This window comes from Zootoca vivipara, chromosome 12 (genome assembly GCF_963506605.1).
Source record: "Zootoca vivipara chromosome 12, rZooViv1.1, whole genome shotgun sequence".
Lineage (NCBI taxonomy): Eukaryota > Metazoa > Chordata > Lepidosauria > Squamata > Lacertidae > Zootoca > Zootoca vivipara.
Window position 1 is genome coordinate 52,014,845 of NC_083287.1, and position 23,018 is coordinate 52,037,862.

Consider the following 23,018-nt stretch of genomic DNA (forward strand, 5'->3'; position numbering starts at 1 on the left):
CACACCCCGGGGTTCCCCCTCTGCTCCCCTTCCTCTGTGCCTGTGCCTGTCTGCGTGTTAAGGCTTCAGAAAACCACAAAAGAAGATTTGCTCTAGTCAACTGCCTTGGGGGCAGGTTATAAAGTCATAGCAGAAACTGATAACTGAACAGGTGATGTGTAGAGAGAAGGGAGGGCATTTTGAAATGAAAGTTGGAAATGTTAATGTATTGGGAACAGCAAAGGAAGGAGGAAAATAGAACGAACAACTGGGGGTGGGTGGGAAGTAGGCATTTAAAATTGCATAAAATTTGTATTAATTTGGTCACAGTGATGGAAAATCAATTTTAAAAACCGGCAGGGGGAAAAAAAAACCTTCAAGAAAACCAATAGCCTCGAAAGGCCAGTTGTCTGGCCACTGATTTCCAGAGCCACTTGTTAAAAGGGTGTGGAGGTCACTGGCTCTCTTTCCAGGGATGTTGGAGTCGCAAGGTGGCAATGTGCCGGAAGGCGGCCAGCTTTTATTTTCATTGGTCCAGCAGGGCCCTTTCGCTTCTACCCACTCTGCAACAGGAAGGGGTTCGGCAGGTGCCGTGCGTTCTGGCTAGATGCAAAGGAAGGTGAATGGGTTTTGCAGAAGGCAGGCATACGGGGAGGGGCAGCTGAAAAAGTCTCTCTTTTACAGGAAAGTTCCAAACTTGGCAGTTCTATGGCTGGTCACACTAGGTGGGAATTTCCACACACGCAGCTGTGAATGGCCAAAGAGCCCTGCCAGAAGAAAGTTGAGAATCCCATTAAGATTCTTTCTTTCTTTCTTTCTTTCTTTCTTTCTTTCTTTCTTTCTTTCTTTCTTTCTTTCTTTCTTTCTTTCTTTCTTTCTTTCTTTCTTTCTTATTACAGGTGTTCAGGATTTCTTGCAAATAGCTTCCTGGCAGGTAGAAATTCAGCTGGTGGTAACCAATTCCCCACCTCAGCATTTCATTCCAGGGAAAAACCACACCCGTTGATTTTCTGCCTGTCAGCTGCTTTTCTCAAAAGCACAGGAACTGGGGGACACCCCGCTCGTTTCAGTCTGGCTAAAACCCCTTAGGCGTTGCTTCGCGTGGGCTTTGACTGAATGGATTTACTGGCGAAATGCGCTAACTCCGGGAGAGCTAAGGATTCAACCCTAACCGTTGCTTCAGTCCTCCACATGCATATCTTGTAATCATCAGCAACTGTGTATTTCTTATCCTCTTCTCTGGTTGTTTACTACGCTGGAGGTATTCAGAGTCGCCAAAGCCATTGTAGGGCTGCCCAGTGTCAACCTGCTGTATCTTTAAGAGTGGCACTGAAGGGAGAATTTTTGCCAGAGGTACCCTTTTCCTTACCCAGAACAGTAACAACAGCAGCTGGTTCCTCTGGTCCTATGCTGCCAAGTTTCCACAAGTGGGGGCTGCAACAGAAAGTTGCAGTATATCCTTAACCCCTTTCCATTGTTAGGGGCTAAAGCCAATTCACTCTACCTTCTTGGCTTGCCGTCGTTCTTTTCCAACTCAGCAGTTCTTGACTTCTGGTGATCCCTGAGCATGTCGAATCTTCATTAACCTTGCTTTTGTTGTGGGGGGAGAGTCGGCCTCTTTCCATGTATTCATTTTATTCTTTAAAATATCACCTGCCCTTTTGCAAACCTTGAGGTTCCTCTGAACCTGCTGCTACCTCTGCCTTCTCGCTGGTTTGGCTCCAGTTTTGTTGGCACTCAAAACAGGTGATCAGGATTGGAGGGAGAGGTGGGCTTGGTCCTGGGGTACAGTCCTACATAATACCTGTACTCCACACCTGCAGAGGGATTTGAGCACTGAGCCCAGGTATCTCCTGCTCTTTGCTGACTGAAGGAGAACAACAGGAACACTGGCATTTGTTGCAGGCAATCTGACTGGTCACGCTCTACCCCTTGCGCATGGTAAGAAGGGATGACTGCTACAGTTGTCTCTTGAGAGCTGACCCATCTCTGGAAGTAGATAGGGCTCATCTCCTAGAACAGGGAAACTGACACCCTCTAGACATTGCCAGACTACAACTCCCATCATCCCTGACCGTTGACCATGCTGGCCGGGACTGGTGGAAGTTACAGTCCAACAATATCTGTAGGGTCACAGGTTCCTATATCCACCCTGGATTCGATGACCGTCACCTCCAATTTGGCATCCTCCACTGTTGCCGGACACCCCTGGCCAGCATGGTCAATGGACACACTCAGATCGATATTGGACCACAACTCCCATGGTCAATGGACAAGGACCATGGGAGATGTAGTTCAATGTCGATCTGAGTGCAGCAGGCTGGGGGGGGGGGAGACTATTCTAGGACTGGAAATCCAGAGAGTTAAGAGCTCCAATAAATACTTGTGGGAGGCGTGGGGTGGAAGGCAGCATTCAACCACCACTGGATGGCAGGTGAGAGGGGGGGGATCCCCCCATGTCCCCAAGCTGCTTTTTCCAGAGGCACAGAGTCATAGCATGTTCTCTGCATCTCCACTGAGGGCGAAAAAGCAGCTGGGGGAGGGGGGAATCTTGAGCTGAAAAAGGACAAGGGGGGTTAAAGACCCTCTCCCTAGTCACTCAGCCACCTTTCACTAAGCTGCAGCTTGCCTTGGAATGTTGTGTGTTAAAAGAGAGAGAGGGAAACCTACAGAGGATATCACGCAACTCCACTTAACCATGTCCTTTGGAGCCTTAGAGAGCTCTCCCAAAAATTGCAGCGTCTGATCGCCCCAGCCACCTCCCTCCCACCAGCTGGTTTTTGCCCAGTGCACCAGCGGAGCAGTACTGCTTCAGACCTTTTAAACATTTACTCTGCCTTAAGCAAGCCCCCTCCTTCTCCGCGGCTACTGCAGACGGGCTCATAGGTTTCGAGTGAGGGCTGTCGGAAATTGGGGGGGGCATAGGGTGTGCAGAAGGAGTCTGCCAATTGCAGGAGGCATACAGCAAGGCAAGGGGATGTCAATGGACTACAACTAAGTATGTACACCCCCCTGGGCTCGTTAGAGAGAAAGGTGGGATATAAATGCAAATGACAATGATGACAATCATAATATTAATGTCAGTTCCATTCATTTTTTTCTAGTCTTGAGTTTGGTTTACCACTTTTCTATATTGCTTTGTTCTTATTTCAAAACAAAACCAAAGCACTCACGGAAATTTGCCCCCCCCAATTTAATGCATTTTTGCATGTGATTTTCACCAAATGCATACATCTTCATGAACGGGTCTCTCTAATAAGTGCATTTTCTTGCACATATTTTTGTTGTTGGGGGATGGCATTGCAAAATTCAGAGAAGGGAAAATTCAGGAGGATAGCTGGGTCTCATTTTGGGTGTTGCTTTTGGAAAGTGCGAATTGAAGTACCACACTGAATTTCTTCCCCATCCTCACCTACTTTTTCAAAAATAAAAAGGCACATCAATTGCTTCCACACAATTAATGTAAAGTGCATTTTGACCCTGAGACCCTGTAAAACACCCACCTGTCAGTTAGAATAGGCAACACCGAGACTTATCCACCAGCTGCTTTTATCCATGCTTTATTGTCAGTTTGCAAAAAGGAGTTTTCTCTTGGGTTGCAAGCCAAGTTGGAAAAACAAAGGGCCGGCCAGCAAATTGTATAAGTAAATCAGTAGATAAATTAACGGAACAACCGCCTGACTCAATTGAAGGTAACCACAAATGTCGATGATGAATCAGAGAGAGTTCTAGCCAACGCCTAGGAACATAGGAAGCTACGTTATAATGAGTCAGCTCAGTAGTGTCTACACTGACTGGCAGAAGCTCTCTGGGATTTAAGATGGGGAGCCCCCACCCAGCCCTACCTTGAAATACCAGGAACTGAACCCAGAACCTTCTACTTGCAAACCACAGAGCTACAGCCTGCGGTGAGCCATGCTGGTGAGATCAGAAAAGCTTCTGGTCTTATCAACACTTGTTTTGCTTTCCTCAAAATTGCACAGGCTTTTATCCTAAGGAGGAAATTAATCTTCACTGGTAATTCAAGGCCTTATCAGCTGCGGCTTAGAGATCTTCATCTGCCCTAGACTCTCAACAAGACCTCTGGTGCTGCTGAAAGACTTTCCAGGGGTGTCAACGACCAAAATATTGGGATGGGGGCAGGTAAACCTCACCCCACGTAATCGGTCCCATTTGAATGGCAATGCCCATCTTTTGGGGGGCAGTGGTGAAGGGACCTCAGCCCCTAGGAGTTGGCTCCTACGAGTCAAGAGCTGTTCGGCAGTGGAATTTGCTGCCAATGAGTGTGGTGGAGTCTCCTCCTTTGGAGGTCTTTAAGCAGAGGCTTGACAGGCATGTGTCAGGAATGCTTTGATGGTGTTTCCTGCTCGGCAGGGGGTTGGACTGGATGGCCCTTGTGGTCCCTTCCAACTCTATGATTCTATGAGTCTTTCCAATACCCAAACAACAGCTTGGGACCACAACATGGGTTAAAGGGTTGTAGCGTCATATCCCCGCTGGGTCCCAATCCAGTTCACATCTCACCTTGAGCTCAAGGTGGTTTGCCTGGTTCTTCCCCCTCCTTGCTGAATCCCCACAACAACCTAGTGAGGTAGGCCAGGTTCTAGTCCAATACTCTAACCACTACACAACACTGCTGGCCTAAATATGAAAGCCTGCTTACTTTGAAGCAAACCCCGCTGAAATGACAGGCTGACCTTCCAGCAAGAATAATGAAGGCCTGGCACATAGCCCACTGCAGCAGCGCTCCAATGCTGCTGTGTAGGGCGGGGTGAATCTGTCAACTGGACTTCAACTCCCATCATCCTTGACCATTGACCATGCTGGCAGGGGCCGATGGGAACTGTAGTTCGGAACGGGCGAATCTTTGGTTTCTCCTTTCCCCTGTCTTCAGTTCTCAATTTCATCAATTTACAACATTTCATTTTAAGTCCCTTTGAAAATTCACAAGCATTTTAGTACAGATCTTTCCCGATTATATACCGTGTGCAATTTTTGGCAAAGCAATTTCCCCTATTCTGTGCATTTTTTATGCCTGCTCTCCCCCAGCATATTCACCTTTGTACACATTACTTGCCGGGGGTTGGGGGTGGGTGTTGCATTGCAAAATTCGGTGAAGGCCAAATTGCGAAGGGTGGCTGTGTTTCGGTTTGTGTATCGCCCCCCCCCCCCCACGAAAAGTGCCAATTTAGGTAGGTTTGCCTTTAAATGTGATCCAAATCAAATCCCCTCCCCTCACCTCCCCTCCTGCCACCCCCATTAACCTGAAACAGCTCAGGTTTGGTCTCTAAAACAGAGGCTTGCTCATTCTCTCCGAAACCACCGCTGTAGAACTGGCCCACGCAGCAGGAAAGAAAGTAAAGACTATGCAGGTCCTGATGCCAAGGGATGTCGTGTCCTCCAGAAAACAGTTGGAGGAGCTGACAAGAGCTATTAAAGATGTGTGGTCTGGTTTCCTAGGGAGCGCGGCTTCCCCGGAATCGTCATACAAAAAAACAAAAAACAAAAAAACCCTCTGGTGCTCTGGGATTCCTCAGCTTGGAGGCAGCTTTTCCCTCTCAGAAGAATCTTTATTTGCACCAGCCACTAGTCACGGCAATAAAATAAAATACAATGTGCTGAAGAAAGAGGTAAAAACTTAGCTATACAAAACACATTCTAGAGCAGGCGTAGGCCAACTCGGCCCTCCAGATGTTTTGAGACTACAATTCCCATCATCCCTGGTCCTGTTAGCTAGGGATGATGGGAGTTGTAGTCCCAAAACATATGGAGGGCCGAGTTTACATCAATAATCAAATAATAGATATTATTCTAATTGCCCCTGCTAAAAAATATTGCAGTTTTTGCTGTCACCTGTTTATTTTGATCTGCCAGAAAAAAGGATATAGTAGCAATGGTTGAGTGACCAGGTATGGATACCATAGCTGCCAAGTTTTCCCTTTTCTCGCGAGGAAGCCTATTCAGCATAAGGGGTAATCCCTTAAAATAAGGGATAACTTGGCAGCTATGATGGATACAGTGGTACCTCTACTTACGAATAACTCTACTTACGAATGTTTCTACTTACGAATGGAGCTCCGTCCGCCTTTTTGGATGCGGTTTAGATAGGATTTTTTTCTACTTACGAATTTTTAGATAGGATTTTTTTCTACTTATGAATTTTTAGATAGGATTTTTTCTACTTACGATTTTTTTCTCCCAATGCATTCCTATGGGATTCAACTTACAAATTTTTTCTACTTACAAATGTGCATTTGGAATGCATTAAATTCGTAAGTAGAGGTACCACTGTAGTCATGGAGGGGTAATAACTCAGCTCCTCAAATCTTTATAACGAACGCAAGCTAGAAGCCCTTGAGCTACTGATTCAATACTGCCATCTCCACGTGGACATAACTGTTTTTCCTGCAGAATTTTTTTGAAATCGACCCTCAAGTACAGCTAAAGGCAGCATATTTAGACTCGCGTAAGTGAAAGCGAGTCTGTATTTTGGAATGGTTAAATTTTGCAAATAGGGAGCCGACGTGTCAAAATGACTAGGTGGGAAATAATCATACTGTGGACAAAATGTCGTTATCGTGGCCAAATTATTTTGTCGCTCGATATCATATAGGTGCTGCCTAATTAAATTATTTGCCTAATTAAATTATTTGCCCAGTGCTAATAACGGTTGTGGTGATAAACCAGAAAAGGAAAGCTTTCGGTTGACCGTTTTAGTCCAAACGCTCTCAGGACAATCTTGAGATACTAAGGGTAGTAGACCGGTGGGGTTTGAATTTAGCCGACACCAATAAGCACATCAAAATGCAAGTAGATAAATAGGAACCACTATAGCAGGAAGGTAAACGGCGTTTCCATGTGCTGCTCTGGTTTGCCAGAAGCGGCTTTGTCATGCTGGCCACATGACCTGGAAGCTGTACGCCGGCTCCCTCGGCCAATAATGCGAGATGAGCGCACAACCCCAGAGTCGGTCACGACTGGACCTAATGGTCAGGGGTCCCTTTACCTTTAATAATTAAATGTCCTACACCAAATCTGTAATTCAACAGAGGGGAGATTAGTCTCCAAGCGCAATGAAGCATTTGGAACACAGGATGGAATGGGGGAAGGGGAATTGCCTTAGGAACTTAGATTTAACAGCTTCTGTAGATTCAATGTGATCGACTGTCGTGGAGACAGCTCTTGAAAAGAAATGGCAAGCAGCTGTGGTAAGAGGGTTCGTTTCTCCTGAACTTTCTGCTCCTTTATCATTTTTTGGTTTGATCTTCTTCTTCTTGAGTGATGCAAACTGGGAGTCACGGCCGCCCATGGGAGACAGGGCTAAAGCCAACTCAGGGAGCAAAAAAGGAACCAGAGTGAGGTAAATTCATGCCAGGCACTTAAACCACTCATGGCGCCCGGCGAATAATTCTGTAAGCTACAGTTTGTTACGGGTGATGGAGCTGTTAAGAGACTGCCTATTCCCCTCAGAAAACTTCATTTCCCAGAGTTCTCCGTGAAGAGCGATTTATTGTTAAGTCGCTCTGGGAATTGTAGACTTGTGAGGGGAATGGGGGGGGAGTCTCTTAATAGCTCTCAGCACCCTTAAAAAGCAGCTCCCAGAATTCTTTGGGGGAAGCCATGAACGTTTAAAGTGGGGTCATATTGCTTTAAATGTAACATATGAATGGGTGAGGCCGTCCCTGGATAATCCGGCTAACTTTGTTGAGACTCATCATTTCCCAGATGTTTTCCCTCAGGAGGAGCTGCCATCTTAGCTCCAAATGTCACACAAGGTGAAAACCTAGTGACAAAGTCAGGGGACTTTAGGATAAATTCCTCCCTTTCCAGGTCCCATCGGCACTAAATATTTAAGACAGTCCCACACCACGTTAAGCAGGCCTGGCTTCCCCACAAAGTCTTCTGGGAACTGTAGTTTATTAAGGGTGCTGAGATCTGTTAGGAGGCCCCAGTTCTCCTCAGGGAGCTACAGTTCCCAGAGCGGTTCGAAAACCAACCGCTCTTCCTAGGGACCTCGGGGAATGGTAGCTATGGCTACGGCTTTCAATGGTGGCTGCGGTTTAGAAAGAACATCATAAAAATTGCAAATGTGACATGTTAAAAGGACTGTAGTAGCTGAAACTCTGCGGGGTTTCAACAAAAATTATCCGGCGCGTTTCCTTTAGGGGAAGGGCAAAGGAATCTCTCCAACGGCATTATCCCCGCATGAAGGGACGGACAGAAGTGCTAAAAGTGGTTCTCCGGGGAGAGAAAATACATGCCCAATTATTGCACGGCATTAGGCTGTCAGCTCCTTACCTGAATATGAAAAGTCCAGCTTCCCCACCCCACTCCCCCAGTTGCCAAGCTCAGTTATTCTGCTCCATCCTCTCCCTCCCTCCTAGGTCTCTACAGACCTCCGCCTGCAATCCTGCAACCCACTCTATATTTATATGGTTTCGAACTATATTATTAACTGTCCCCGGAGCCTTAAAGTTTCCACAGACTTGCAAGAACTTAAAAATATAAGAACTGCTGGAGTGGATCTGGCCAAAATGAGCCAGCCAGATGTCTCGAGAAAATTCCATGTGGGAGAAAGATGTGGATACCCCCAAGTTTGTAGAATCTGCAGGCATTCAGGCATTGGAGTTACAGTGTCTCTGAAAATGGAATTTCTCTGTTTTAGCTCTTGCAACTTTTTTTTAAAAAATGTTATATATTATGTAATATAATGTACATTGAATTATACTTTTCTTTTAACCCCTTCCACCTCCTCCACCTCACAGAGAGAAGCTTCTCTAAAAGCGTTAGCAACTAATTAACAGAAGCAAGAAAACCTTTGAATCTGTATAACCTGCTGCAACAAAATGTTGCAGTCTGAAGTGCTTCTGTTCAGGGTTCAAGGCACACTTTAACACAAAAACCCATTTAACACAAAAACCCATAGCAATGCGTGGCAGGGCCAGCTAGTATTGTATAAATTTACTCCAGTCTTTTTGAAATAATTGATCACACTGGTTTTGGATTTTTCCCGTCAGCTTCCCCAGTTCCACAAAGTCCACCATCTTTGTCTTTGTCTTGTTCTTGTTGCTTCCATTTTTGGGCAAAAAGAATTCTTGCTGCAGTTGTTGCATACACAAACAGTCCCTTTGGTATCTCTTCCCCTACTATACCCAGTAAAATGCTTCTGGTTTTTTTTTAAACAAAAAGTATTCTTACATATTTTCTTTAACACATTATATATCATTTCCCAGGCAGCTTTTACCTCCTTACAAGTCCACCACATGTGATAGAAACTACCTTCCTTTTCTATACATTCCCCAAACTCCTTAGCTCTTGTCCTATACATTTTGGCAAGTTTAGGTAAAGGTAAAGGGACCCCTGACCATTAGGTCCAGTCACGGACGACTCTGGGGTTGCAGCGCTCATCTTGCTTTACTGGCCAAGGGAGCCGGTGTACAGCTTCCTGGTCATGTGGCCAGCATGACTAAGCTGCTTCGGGCGAACCAGAGCAGCTCACAGAAACGCCGTTTACCTTCCCTCCGGAGCGGTACCTATTTATCTACTTGCACTTTGTGCTTTCGAACTGCTAGGTTGGCAGGAGCAGGGACCAAGCAACGGGAGCTCACCCCGTCACGGGGATTCGAACCGCCAACCTTCTGATCGGCAAGCCCTAGGCTCTGTGGTTTAACCCACAGCGCCATCTGCTTCCCTTTGTGTTAAATACTATCTATACATTTGGGATGTGGGTGGCGCTGTGGTCTAAACCACTGAGCTTCTTGGGCTTCCCGATCAGAAGGTCAGCGGTTCGAATCCTTGCGACGGGTGAGCTCCCGTTGCTCGGTTCCAGCTCCTGCCAACCTAGCAGTTCGAAAGCACGCCCCAAAGTGCAAGTTGTAAATAGGTACCGCTCCAGCAGGAAGGTAAATGGCGTTTCCGTGTGCTGCTCTGGTTTTGCCAGAAGCAGCTTAGTCATGCTGGCCACATGACCCAGAAAACCTGTCTGCGGACAGACGCCACCTCCCTCGGCCTGTAAAGCGAGATGAGCGCAGCAACCCCAGAGTTGTCTGCGACTGGACTTAACTGTCAGGGGTCCTTTACCTTTATACATCATTTTCATGACATTTTCTTTTAGTGCACCACATGCTGTAAATTTCATGGTGCATGCTCATTGTGCACGGCTGAGCCGTTTGATGCAGCGCTAGGTGGATCCAGCAGGTCTCAGATAAAATGAAGCCACTTTTTCTAGAATGGCAATATACCTCTATTCTCAGCAGCCAGGTTGGGGAAATAAATGCACTAATATCTAATGAACACACGCAGAGAGAAAATCCCATTCCCTCTGACATATGCCTTGCATTAGAGGTGGGAGAATGGAAGGGGGTCTCCATGGAAATGAGCAGGGCAACAGCTGTTGTTTTTCAGCAAGAGCAAAAGGAGAGGAAGTTTACCAAGCCTAGAACTCGTGCCACAGGAAAGGGAAGGATAGGAGGAAGCGAATCTCCGCATGGGAAAGAAATGCAACAATAGCAGAGCAGGCTGGAAGTGGATTTCCCAGAACCTGTCACGATATGTCAATGGAAAAAGCCTCACTCTGCTTGAAGGCAGGAGAGAGAGAGAGAGAGAGAGAGAGAGAGAGAGAGAGAGAGAGAGAGAGAGAGGCAATTTATAAACCCGAAGCTGCCTCCTGTAGCCATTGCCTAAGCAGCTGCAATGCTACAGAATCTTCACAAACATTCCAAGTGCTGAGGTTAGAGGGAGACACAGAGAGTGCTGAGATCTGATGCTTATAACAGGGGAGGGAGCCGCACACAGAATCTAGAGACGGATCAAGCTTTGTGAAGTTCTGTGAGGTTGATGCTAAGTGCCGGGATCCTGTCAGTTCATTGGTAGGCATGTAATAGAAATCTTGGTCTTGCAGGGTGACTCAGCAAGAATCTGATGATGATGATGATGATGATGATGATGATGATGATGATGATAATATTTCTACCCCGCCCAACAGTATGCCCTTGCTGCAGAAGGAGAAGCATAGTTCATTTTCAGCAGGATGGACCATAGTTGCCTTCTGCTCTAACCATTGCACTTTTAATTGATGCCTGGTGGGAAGGAACACAATAACTGAAATTTTTCCTGGCAGGGAGGTACAGCGCTGGGAAAAGCCTGGCGTGCCCAATCTCTGCCAAAACTGCAAAGGAAGGTGGCATCCTGAGATCTCTGCAGTGGATTTTGGCACTGTGGAATCTCTTTCCTAGAAATCCTCACCCACCTTGGTCTGAAGTCCACTGCAAGTTTCTCTGCTTTGGTCTTCCATTGTCTTCCCACGCAACTATCCAGGACTGTGCTGACAAAATCTCCCCAATCCCCTCTCGTTGCATGCACCACGTGGGCCTCGACTTCCAATTCAGTCCTGGACTCCACTACAGACTCTCCATTCTTACCTCCAAGGCTTTCCCCCCTCTGCTCTCCTACTATGATACATCCCAGCTAGGGAAGGGAGTGAAATCTGCTATGTTTGCATTTCAATGCCAGCCTACTAATTCCGCCTTTCCAAATGGAATTTGCACTTCTCCGAATGTTGTGATCAGTTCCCCAACCAAATAAATGTGTACCAAAAAAAGTGGGGGCAAATTGTGCCTAAATATGCATATCATAGCAAAAGCAACATATAGAAATGGATTATATTAGGGAGAATCGGTTTGCAGAAGCATGTATCTTAGACGAAATTGCACAGGAAAAAAATGGGTATATTAGGAAAGATTTGTTGGTGACTTCTCAAGACGGCTTTCAAAAATAATAATCACCATCTGATGTAGAAGTCTGGAAAAATCTCTGTTCAAAGTCTGGGAGGTGCTGATCCTATCACTCAGATTAGACTCAGCAAGGATCAAATCCCTCAGGCATCCATACCGTACTTGTAACCAAGCCTAAGGGCATTTAGCTGAAATAACCACACATGAGAGGCAGTGGTGGTGTAGTGGTTAGAGCAGGCTTCCTCAACCTTGGCCCTCCAGATGTTTTTGGCCTACCCTACAACTCCCATGATCCCTAGCTAGCAGGACCAGTGGTCAGGGGTGATGGCAATTGTAGTCTCAAAACATCTGGAGGGCCAAGGTCGAGGAAGCCTGGGTTAAAGAGTCAGACTAAGACCTGGGAGACAAGGATTCAAATCCCGACTTGGCCATGATGCTTGGGCCAGTCACTCAGGGCCAGATGAAGGCAGTGGGGGAGGTTCGCCCCGGGTGTCGCTCCACCACCACCCTGGGCGTCTCACCCCCTGGGACACTTGCCACGGCAATCCTAACAGCGCCCCCTTGGACATTCAGGCCGCCCCATGATTCTGCCCCTGCAGTCACTGCCTCTCAGCCTGACCAACCTCACAGGGTTGTTGTAAGCATTAAAAACGAGGAGGAAGAACCATGTATGCCCCCTTGAGTTCTTTGGAAGAAAAAGTGGAATGTAAATGCAAGAAAACAAACAAATATATAAATCCTCCCCCTCTGATTCTCTTCTCTTCATCTGTTGCTTCCTCTGAGCTGAAGTTTCACTTGTAGGATCCTTGGGGCAGGGACTTTCCCTCTTGTACTCTGCAAAGGACATGCATGTTGGTGTCCTTTGCAGAGTGCAGAGGTAACTTTTGCACTCCTCATTTGCTTGCGTCCTGGGACTCTGCTTTATCTCCATCTTCCATTATGGGACACACTTTTAAATTCTTACCATGTATTTTACTCCCCCCCCCCAAAAAAAATCTTATTCCATAGACTATCTTAAAAAGGTAAAGGTAAAGGACCCCCGGCAGTTAAGTCCAGTCGCGAATGACTCTGGGGTTGTGATGCTCATCTTGCTTTTACTGGCTGAGGGAGCCGGTGTTTGTCCGCAGACAGCTTCCGGGTCATGTGGGCAGCATGACTAAGCCGTTTCTTGCGAACCAGAGCAGTGCACGGAAATGCCGTTTACCTTCCCGCTGTAGCGGTACCTTTGATGTGCTTTCAAACTGCTAGGTTGGCAGGAGCTGGGACCGAGCAACGGGAGCTCACCCCATCACGGGGATTCGAACCGCCGCCCTTCTGATCAGCAAGCCCTAGGCTCTGTGGTTTAGACTATTTTATCCCCCCCTCCCAATCTTATTTCATATACTATCTTAAAGATTGAGGGCACAAGGAGAAGGGGACGACAGAGAACGAGATGGTTGGACAGTGTTCTCGAAGCTATGAACATGAGTTTGACCAAACTGCGGGAGGCAGTGGAAGACAGGAGTGCCTGGCGTGCTATGGTCCATAGAGTTACGAAGAGTCGGACACGACTAAACGACTAAACAACAACAACATCTTATTCCTTCCTAAACCTGGGACTTTCTTTATGGCAAACATATATGCACAACCTACTCACAGCCTACTGAGTTATGAGCGCCTTTTGCCTGATAATTGCAAGTCAATGGGTTTTTATTATTATTACTTTCGGATGTTGTTGTTGTTTGCTTTTTATGCCCAATCACAGATGTAGCTACTGCTTTTGACATTTTTAAAAATTGTGATTGATAGTATACAGTTATCAGTTTCTTAATGGTCTGTAGGAGTGTTGAAGTTTTTGGTTTCCTAAAAAGAAAGTGACTCAGTTCTCTTTTATTTGTGATGTTCAGGTGGTGAGTGCTGTTGGTTAGGGACAGGAATAGAATTGTCCACATACAAATGACAGGTGCCAACAGGCTCAGCGGAACCCCAAGGTTTGCAAAACCTAAAAAGAGAAAAGAAAGAAAGAATAGAAGAATATAAACCCTAAGAGAGAGAGGAAGGAAGAAACCCCTAACGGCCGAATGAGAAGTGATTGCTTAGTGGCTGTCGCAATGTTGATTGAAAGTTGGGGTGCAAGGATGGAAAAGGGGGAGGAAAAGGGACAGAATGGAGGAGCCAGAATCCCCCAAAAGGACCATTCCACACTGCAACACTGTATATTAATTAAAACACAAGATAATAATAATAATAATAATTTATTATTTATACCCCGCCCATCTGGTCGGGTTCCCCCAGCCACTCTGGGCGGCTTCCAACAAAACATTAAAATACAGAAATCCATCAAACATTAAAAGCTTCCCTAAACAGGGCTGCCTTAAGATGCCTTCTAAAGGTCTGGTAATTGTTGTTCTCTTTGACCTCTGGTGGGAGGGCATTCCACAGGGTGGGTGCCACTACCGAGAAGGCCCTCTGCCTGGTTCCCTGTAACTTAGCTTCTCATAGCGAGGGAACCGCCAGAAGGCCCTCGGCGCTGGAGCTCAGTGTCTAGGCAGAACGATGGGGGAGGAGACGCTCCTTCAGGTATACTGGACCGAGGCCGTTTAGGGCTTTAAAGGTCAGCACCAACACTTTGAATTGTGCTCGGTAACGTACTGGGAGCCAATGTAGGTCGTTCAGGACCGGTGTTATGTGGTCTCGGCGGCCGCTCCCAGTCACCAGTCTAGCCAGTCACCACCAAGATTCATTTCAAGGTGATTGCTTCAGGGTTTCCTTGGAGCTAGAGATGAAGAGGGCTGGGTTTTAGGAAAGGAAACTATTTTTAAGGTTGTAGAATCATGTAATTGTAGAAGAGTTGAAAGGAACCCAAAGGGCCTGTGCAGGAATCACAGCTAAAGGATCCCAGAGAGAGGGCAGGGGAAGTCTTTGGTCTTTCAAATTCCAGCAACACCCTGTGCAAGGTCAAAATTTGGTGCCTACCTTCCATTATGTTCAACGTCATAGTTGCAACGCCCTGTCTTGGTGTCCAGTTGGCGGAACTGGTCCTAACTCTACCTTTGCCGATGGCCATCCAACCTCTATTTTAAAACCTCCGATGAAGGAGAATCGGGAGGATCCTGTTCCGAAACAATTGTGGCAGTAACATATACAAGAGTAACTCCTGCAAGAGTGGTTTGACAGTGGAATGGTATTCATCTGGAGGGTGGGGACTGTCATAGGGACGCGAGTGGCTGCTTGCCTTGATGGCTGGGCTGGGCCTCCATGGTCAGAGGTAGCAGTGCTTTTGAATACCACGGGCACCTGCTTGGCCACTATGAGAATAGGATGCTGGACTAGGTGGGACGCGGGTGGCGCTGTGGTCTAAACCACCGAGCCTCTTGGGCTTGCTGATCAGAAGGTCGGCAGTTCGAATCCCCGTGATGGGGTGAGCTCCCGTTGCTCTGTCCCAGCTCCTGCCAACCTAGCAGTTCAAAAGCACACTGGTGCAAGTAGATAAATAGGTACCGCTGCCGCGGGAAGGTAAACGGCATTTCCATGCGCTCTGGTTTCTGTCATGGTATTCTGTTGCACCAGAAGCAGTTTAGTCATGCTGGCTACCCAGAAAGCTGTCTGTGGACAAACGCTGGCTCCTTTGACCTGAAGGCAAGATGAGCGCTGCAACCCCATAGTCACCTTTGACTGGACTTAACCATTCAGGGGTCCTTTACCTTTTTTACCTTTTTTGGGGGGGACTGTCATTCCTTGGAGGTCTTTAAGCATCTGTCATGGATGCTTTTGCTGAGAGTCCTGCATTGCAGGGACTAAATGACCGTTGGGGTCCCTTCCAACTCTACAATTCTAAACAGATTAGGACCACCTTTCTCCCACCAAACAGGTTAAAGATTTGTCAGGGATGGTGATGGAGGACTGGACAAGCTTCTTGAGACTCGGCGACTCTTTCTTGCCAAACGAAACTTTGCCTTCCAGACCGAAACAGGAGAGGAAGCCTTTGAAAGTGCCAGCGAAAGGGTTTAAATTTAGCAATCTGGGCTAGGGTTGATGGAGAAGCCAAGGGAAAGGTGAACAGATCCGTCCCTAAGTGTTTTCCTAAGTGTTTGTTATAAAATATAAAAAAATCCTTCCAGTAGCACCTTAGAGACCAACTAAGTTTGTCATTGGTATGAGCTTTCGTGTGCATGCACACTTCTTCAGGTTACTCCTGGAATGACTGCATTTTTTAAAAATGTCTCAATCCAGATTTCAACGAACTGAGTGGCGAAAGCTTCTGGTTCTCAGCCAGCAGCTAAAAGTCGGGGAATGTGTCAACACTTAAAAGGCTTGGCTCCTTGAGATGCCTAAGCTGGCAAACACGGTTAATGGAGTAAAGCTACTCATTTCCTCTTCCAGCTAAGTCTCTCTTCCAACTGGCCTCTTAGAGTTGGGTCCCCCAGCCACCCACCCCACTTCAAATGCTTTTGTGAGAAAAGGTTGCAGCGGGAGATGCCAAGAGGTAGAAAAAGTGCACACCCAACACTTAAAGCCCATTTAAAACACATTGGGGAGAAGCCTGTGAAGTGTAGTTTGCCCCTTAAAAAAACTACAGTTCCCAAGATTATTTGTGGGAAAACATGTGCTTGATTTGTGCTTTAAATGTATGGTGTGTATTTGCAGCCCTGAGGATGCCCTGAAAGAGAAAGGGCTTGGGAAACTCCTTCAACTATTAGGAAAGGCTAAACGTGATTTTGTTGTTTGGGGTGGGGTGGGGGGAAGCAGACTAAGGCCTCATCCACAATTCCAGTTGGACCATGCCTAGGAAACACAGACTCTCCAAGTGTCCCTATTTTCCAGGGACAGTCCTAGATTTACAGAAGCTGCCCTGGTTTCTCACTTGATCCCGGAATGTCTGGCTTTTCCTTAGGGCAGTCCTAGATTTCATCGGAGAAATATTGGAGGGTATGGAGTTTGCAACCCCTGAGCCAAGGAGATAAGTAACTAGACAACATTTAGAAGACCTCTGAAGGAAGCCCTGTATATGGAAACTTTTGAATGTTTATTTATGTTTTTATATAGTGTGGCTGGGGAGACTCAGCCAGATGGATGGGGTACAAATAAATTATTATTATTATTATTATTATTATTATTATTATTATTATTATTAATGTTGGAAGCTGCCCAGCATGGCTGAGGCAACCCTGTCAGATGGATGGGGTATAAAGATGATGATGGTGATTAAATCATAGCTGTGAAGTTTTCCCTTTTCCCGTGTGGAAGCCTATCCAGCATAAGGGAATTTCTCTTTAAAAAAGGGAGAACTTGACAGCTATGGGTTAAATAGGACATCCCTATTTTCATTGGAGAAATGTTGGAGGGTATGAAAGCACGGGACTGAGTGTTTTGCCTTTGCCTCACCGCTTTCCCCAGAGAACCCACTCTTTAGTGCTAAATCGGAACAAACAGCAATTCACAAAAAACCTGATTGCTGTTTGTTCTGGTTCGGCACTGAACAGTGGGTTTTTGCAGGGCAAACACCAGGGCAAACAGAAGAATGGGCAAGCCCCCTGTTGATAAGCATGAGCCACTGATGTAGTGACTTGAATGCAACACAGAGCACAGGAAAACCCCGGCAAGTGTTGCTATGTTAGGAAGATTGTTTATGCAGCAAGCTGAAATCCATCGTTCGGATGACACACACAGTTGTGGCCCGTTAGGGTGCCATGGCAAATTTGGGACAAACAAGGGTGTTCAGTCTGATTGATGGGGCTTCTCCATCTGCAGGGTTCCCTGGATACGTTCCCCTTCATTTCTTCGCTTGCCACACCCGTGTCCTTGGTGATGACATTTTTTCCCCTAACGTTGGTTTGGTAGCAATCCATTGTGGTTCTGTTTAAAAAAACGGAAAAGTTGGGGGTAAGGGGCGGTTCATATTCCCCCTTCTGCTGTTCTGAAAATGCTTTCTGAGTAAGTGCCAATTTTAGTAGTTGCATCTGTATCTATCTTGCTGCGATTAGTGGAGTTTTTATTTATTTCTCCCCGTGGCAAAATGCTTCAGCTTACAGCTTCATCAGCTGCTACTCCCCCCCCCCCTTCCCTCTTTCATAATAGTAAAACTTTGGGTCACCCAAACACACACACACACACACACACACACACACACACTGGCAGGAGATTCAGGCTGGGCCAATAGAAATACTTAATTAAGAATGGATGAAGCAACGGGGGCTCGTTGCCCCAGGTGCAGTTTCTTCAAGGAAGCATTTTGCTCCTCATGCCAGCCCACACTGCCTTACAAACCCCACACCACACTCCAGCCTCACAAAGCAACATGATCTGCACTGGTTCTGTCTGATCTGCTTTCCCCCACTGCCCCCCCTCATATTGCCCCCGTGCCCCACCCCACTGGCATGCTGGTGCACACACACCCTGGGTGTCATGAGGACACACTCTGCCACTGGTAGAGCATCTCTGCCTTGCATGCATCCCAATTTCAATCCCCAGCATCTCCCTAAAACCATGGAGAGAGAGCTGCTGCTTGTCTGCATAGACAATAGTGAGCTAGACAGGTAAGGTAAAAAGACCCCTTGAAGGTTAAGTCCAGTCAAAGGTGACTATGGGGTGTGGCACTCATCTTGCTTTTAGGCCGAGGGAGCTGGTGTTTGTCCACAGGCAGCTTTTCCAGGTCATGTGGCCAGCAGGACTAAACCGCTTCTGGTGCAATGAGAAACTGTGATGAGTGCCAGAGCTCACGGAAATGGGGTTTACCTTCCTGTCGCAGTGGTACCTATTTATCTACTCGTGCTGGTGTGCTTTCGAACTGCTAAGTTGGCAGAAGCTGGGACAGAGCAACAGGAGCTAACCACCATCGTGCGGATTGGAACTGCCAACCTTCAAGCCCAAGAGGCTCGGTGGTTTAGACCACGGCGCCACCCGCGTCCCTGAGCTAGATAAACAAATGGCTTGACCCAGTTTAAGGCAGTTTCTTACAATCCTAAAGATGCTGGACACAACCTCTTTTCAGCCCGATACAGCAAGACTCTTCTTGTGTTCCTTCCCTCCCTCCCTCCTCCTCTATTTCCCCAGCATAGCACTGCTCATGGCAACCATTTGTTTATTTGGGAGACGTCAATGGGTTCCTTTCGGGGAGAGGGCTAAACTTGCTCACAATGATCTGAAGTCATTGCTAATGACTTCAGTTGCATGACCCCCTCCAGATGGAGCCCTGTGGCTGCAAGAGGTTCGAGTGTCCTCTCCAATAAGAGGCACGCAGGGTCCTGTTTCTTGACAGAAGCTTGTTCCACGATCCAGCTATTAATGCAGTCGGTGCAAAACTCCATCAAACCCCGTGCAACTCATTTGCTTTCCCCAATGGCGTTCTGGGATCCATAATGATCTGACAGCTCGGCTTGCCACACAGATGATGCATATAAACAATGAGCCGCTTGCGGTAAACTTTGCTGCTGTTTCCTAACTGCTTGTGTTTGTGCAGGGCGAGTTGGCAGTGTAACATCTGCCCTGCAGAGAGAATTTAAGGAGGATCGAGCTGGAACTGCTAGCCCAGAAAATTCACGGACCGCTTTGTGTTTCCTTCATCTTACAGCTTCTCTCAAGAATCAAACTCCTTGCCTTGTTCTCCTGAGATGAAAGTTCAGTCGGTTCTTGAACACTTTTCCTTTTGTGGTTGTGTTTTTCCATTGTAAGCTTTTAAACTATGGTTTATTTGTTGTAACCCATCCTATTGAAAACTCTCTCGCTAAACCTACTGGCTCACACCCTTTAGTTTGCCATGCCCGAAGCCTTTCTGATTTATTCCCAGCTGTCTTTCACCTCCCTCCATGAAAAGCATTCCCACAGGGATGAGACAATGGCATCTTCTAAATGAGACAACTCAGCAAACGAAATGGTTCTGCACTGGCTACCATGAATGAGAGACCCAAAGAAATACAGATAGTTACTGTCTGTCTGCTGGGCTCATACTCTTCTTTTTATATACCTTGAAGCTAAAGGGGACCATAATTCTTCTCTTTACAATCTGTGCCCCCCCCCCGGTGCAACTAACACACAAAAAAATGATTCCTGGTTTCTTGTCATGGTGCTGTGGAGTTTTTTGGGATCTGTAGGTTTGTTGTTAGTTGAGGTTGGCTGAGGAATGTGTCATGCTCTCTCTCTGACAAGGATTGGACCACCTTAGGCTGAAATTGTGGAGCTGCTTGCTTGTCCCCACCTCCCTGAAGAAACCCCACCCCTGGCATGCTAGTTGCTATATGCGAACATGTCCCACCCATTCCAGAAGTGATACAAACTTGGATAGAAAGCTCTACCTCCTGCTCTTGCTGATTGCATGAATCACAGAATCATAGAGTTGGAAGAGACCACAAGGGCCATCCAGTCCAACCCCCTGCCAAGCAGGAAACACCATCAAAGCATTCCTGACAGTTGGCTGTCAAGCCTCTGCTTAAAGACCTCCAAAGAAGGTAGCAAATCCTTGGTAGCAAATTCCACCGCCGAACAGCTCTTACTGCCAGGAAGTTCTTCCTAATGTTTAGGTGGAATCTTCTTAGTTTGAATCCATTGCTCCTTGTACACTTCTCTGGAGCAGCAGAAAACAACCTTTCTCCCTCCTCTATATGACATCCTTTTATATATTTGAACATGGCTATCATATCACCCTTAACCTTCTCTTCTCCAGGCTAAACATACCCAGCTCCCTAAGTCGTTCCTCATAAGGCATTGTTTCCAGGCCTTTGACCATTTTGGTTGCCCTCTTCTGGACACGGTCCAGCTTGTCAGTATCCTTCTTGAACTGTGGTGCCCAGAACTGGACACAGTACTCCAGGTGAGGTCTGACCAGAGTAGAATACAGTGGTACTATTACTTCCCTTGATGTATTGTAGATGCTATACTCCTATTGATGCAGCCCAGAATTGCATTGGCTTTTTTAGCTGCTGCATAAACTGGGCTCTACTGGGGAATCCAGCTAGGAACGCCAGTTGTTGAAATACTGATGTCCTTCCATGCTTTTGTTGTTGTTTAGTTGCTTAGTCATGTCCGACTCTTCATGACCCCATGGACCAGAGCACGCCAGGCACTCCTGTCTTCCACTGCCTCCCGCAGTTTGGTCAAACTCATGTTGGTAGCTTCAAGAACACTGTCCAACCATCTCGTCCTCTGTCATCCCCTTCTCCTTGTGCCCTCCATCTTTCCCAACATCAGGTTCTTTTCCAAGGAATCATCTCTTCTCATGAGGTGGCCAAAGTATTGGAGCCTCAGCTTCACGATCTGTCCTTCCAGTGAGCACTCAGGGCTGATTTCCTTCAGAATGGATCGGTTTGATCTTCTTGCAGTCCATGGGACTCTCAAGAGTCTCCTCCAGCACCATCATTCAAAAGCATCAATTGCCAGCCTTGTCCCTCCTTAAATCCTTCCTGCACATGCAACCCATCAAAGGAAGAAGAAGAGGCTTCTCCATGGCGTGCTAGCTTTGCAAGTGGAGGGGGATTTTAACATTTGCTAGAGCTCAGTTTTATAGACTTTTAATAACCCTGTCCAAACATTTCCCTCTTTGCGACCTTTTGCATTCTGGTTTACTGAAGTTTTATGGGTACACTCAAAGTTTTTAATGCATCGTGGCCATATTTTGCACGGAATTCAAATCATCGCCAGGGTGGGCTTTCTGTTATAGCTTCTTGATGCAGACTTTTATGGAGTTTTCTCCATCAGTTGTGTGCATGTGATGAACCAGCCAATCCCAGTTTATACAAAAACGAATTTAATGGCAGAAATCCTGTTACCTAATGAAAGGCTGTTTTGACCACGAGGGATCGTGCTTTGCACACTATGGTATCCTCTTGCATAACAAACAAATAGCATCATTTTTCGTGCCGTGTTCAACAAGGTTCCCCACCCCATTTGCTACCCTTTGTAAAAACAACAATGATAATCTAACAGAGGCAGAGGATATCTAGCTACTGGGAAAGAATGTAGGCTGGTTTACCTTGATCCACTTCAATTTCCTGTTTCTTTCTTTTTATGTAAGCAAGATAGCAATGGATATGAAACATTCTCTCTTCATTACTCTCACGCTTCCTTAAAATTCTGGGAATGGGTCTCCTGGCACGGGAGCAACATGCGCCAGAGCTTGTTTATGCAACCATACCACAAAGGTCAGGTTAGTTTCCAAGCGGAATTCAGACTGCTGGATTTGACCTATAAAGCCTTAGGTGGCTCAAGACCCCAATATCTCCAGGACCACCTCACTCCACGTGAATTGAACGGGACCCTGAGATGATCAACTGAGGCTCTTCTCCATGTGCCCCTTCCATGGCAGGTCCTGAGAGTGGCAACATGAGAAAGGGCCTTTTCTGTGGTGGCTCCCCACTTGTGTAATGCTCTCCCCAGAGAGGCCCACCTGGCACCATCCTCAACTATATTTACGTGCCAGGTTAAAAGCTTTCCCTTTTATCCAGGCCTTTTGTCCTTAATTTGAAGGGCACCAGGCTGCAGGATCTGTAGAACCCGTATAAATTGGGTTTTAGGTGTTTATTGATTTTGTCCGTTCTAATTGACTTTAATGTTTAGACTGTTTTTGTAAGTTGTTTTGGGAGACAGACAGATGGACAAATAAAGGGTGCGATCTTGAAGTTTTCATTGGGAGATAATATCCTCTGTCCAGGACTTTATGACCTAGTTTTCTATGACGTGGTAAACCTGGGTCTGTTCTATACCATATTAGAGGATGACGTCTCGGGGTGCTTTTCCATATTAAAACAAACAAAAACTAGATGTTCAGGAGAGAGATTCTGCCTTAGCATTTTCCCTGACAGGCTAGCTTTCTGTGTGCAGAGTGCAAATGGCGGCTATTTCACCCCAAATGTGTTGGCTCCACTAAGCGCGTGTATGGATATTGTTAGCGAGGCAGTGGGAGACAATGATGGCTCAAGATATGAGTGAATCCAAAAACTAGCAAATGTTGAAAGGCAAAGCATTCTACCCAAAAGCCATGCATTAAAGTCTTCTCTGAAGCCACAGCAAAAACTTATCTCCAGGAAATTGCACTTCAAATTTTGGAGAACAGATGACTTTCAAGTTTTTCTGAGCACGATTTCCTGTGCTTTTCCTATCTTGGACTGGACACAAGATGAGTTCAACATGTTGTTGTAATGTATGGCTTTGTAAAAAATCCTGGATGTAGCGATGGCCTGTGCTATCAGCTTGTTTTAATAATATCTTGAGCTGTTTCCCACTTCTTATTGTCTTATTGTGTAACTGGTGGTGGCCTTTGCTGTGCCATGAAGATTTGGAGAAGAAAGAGGGGATGAAACAGGTGGTTTCCCAAATGGCAGGTGCAAGAGCTCCTCT

General features: G+C 46.5%; 1 protein-coding gene across 2 annotated transcripts in view; it reads left to right on the forward strand.

Moving 5' to 3' along the window:
• The window catches only part of AQP1 (aquaporin 1 (Colton blood group)), a 75,821-nt gene that overhangs the window by 44,242 nt on the left and 8,561 nt on the right, over nucleotides 1-23,018 (forward strand). The window lies entirely within an intron of this gene.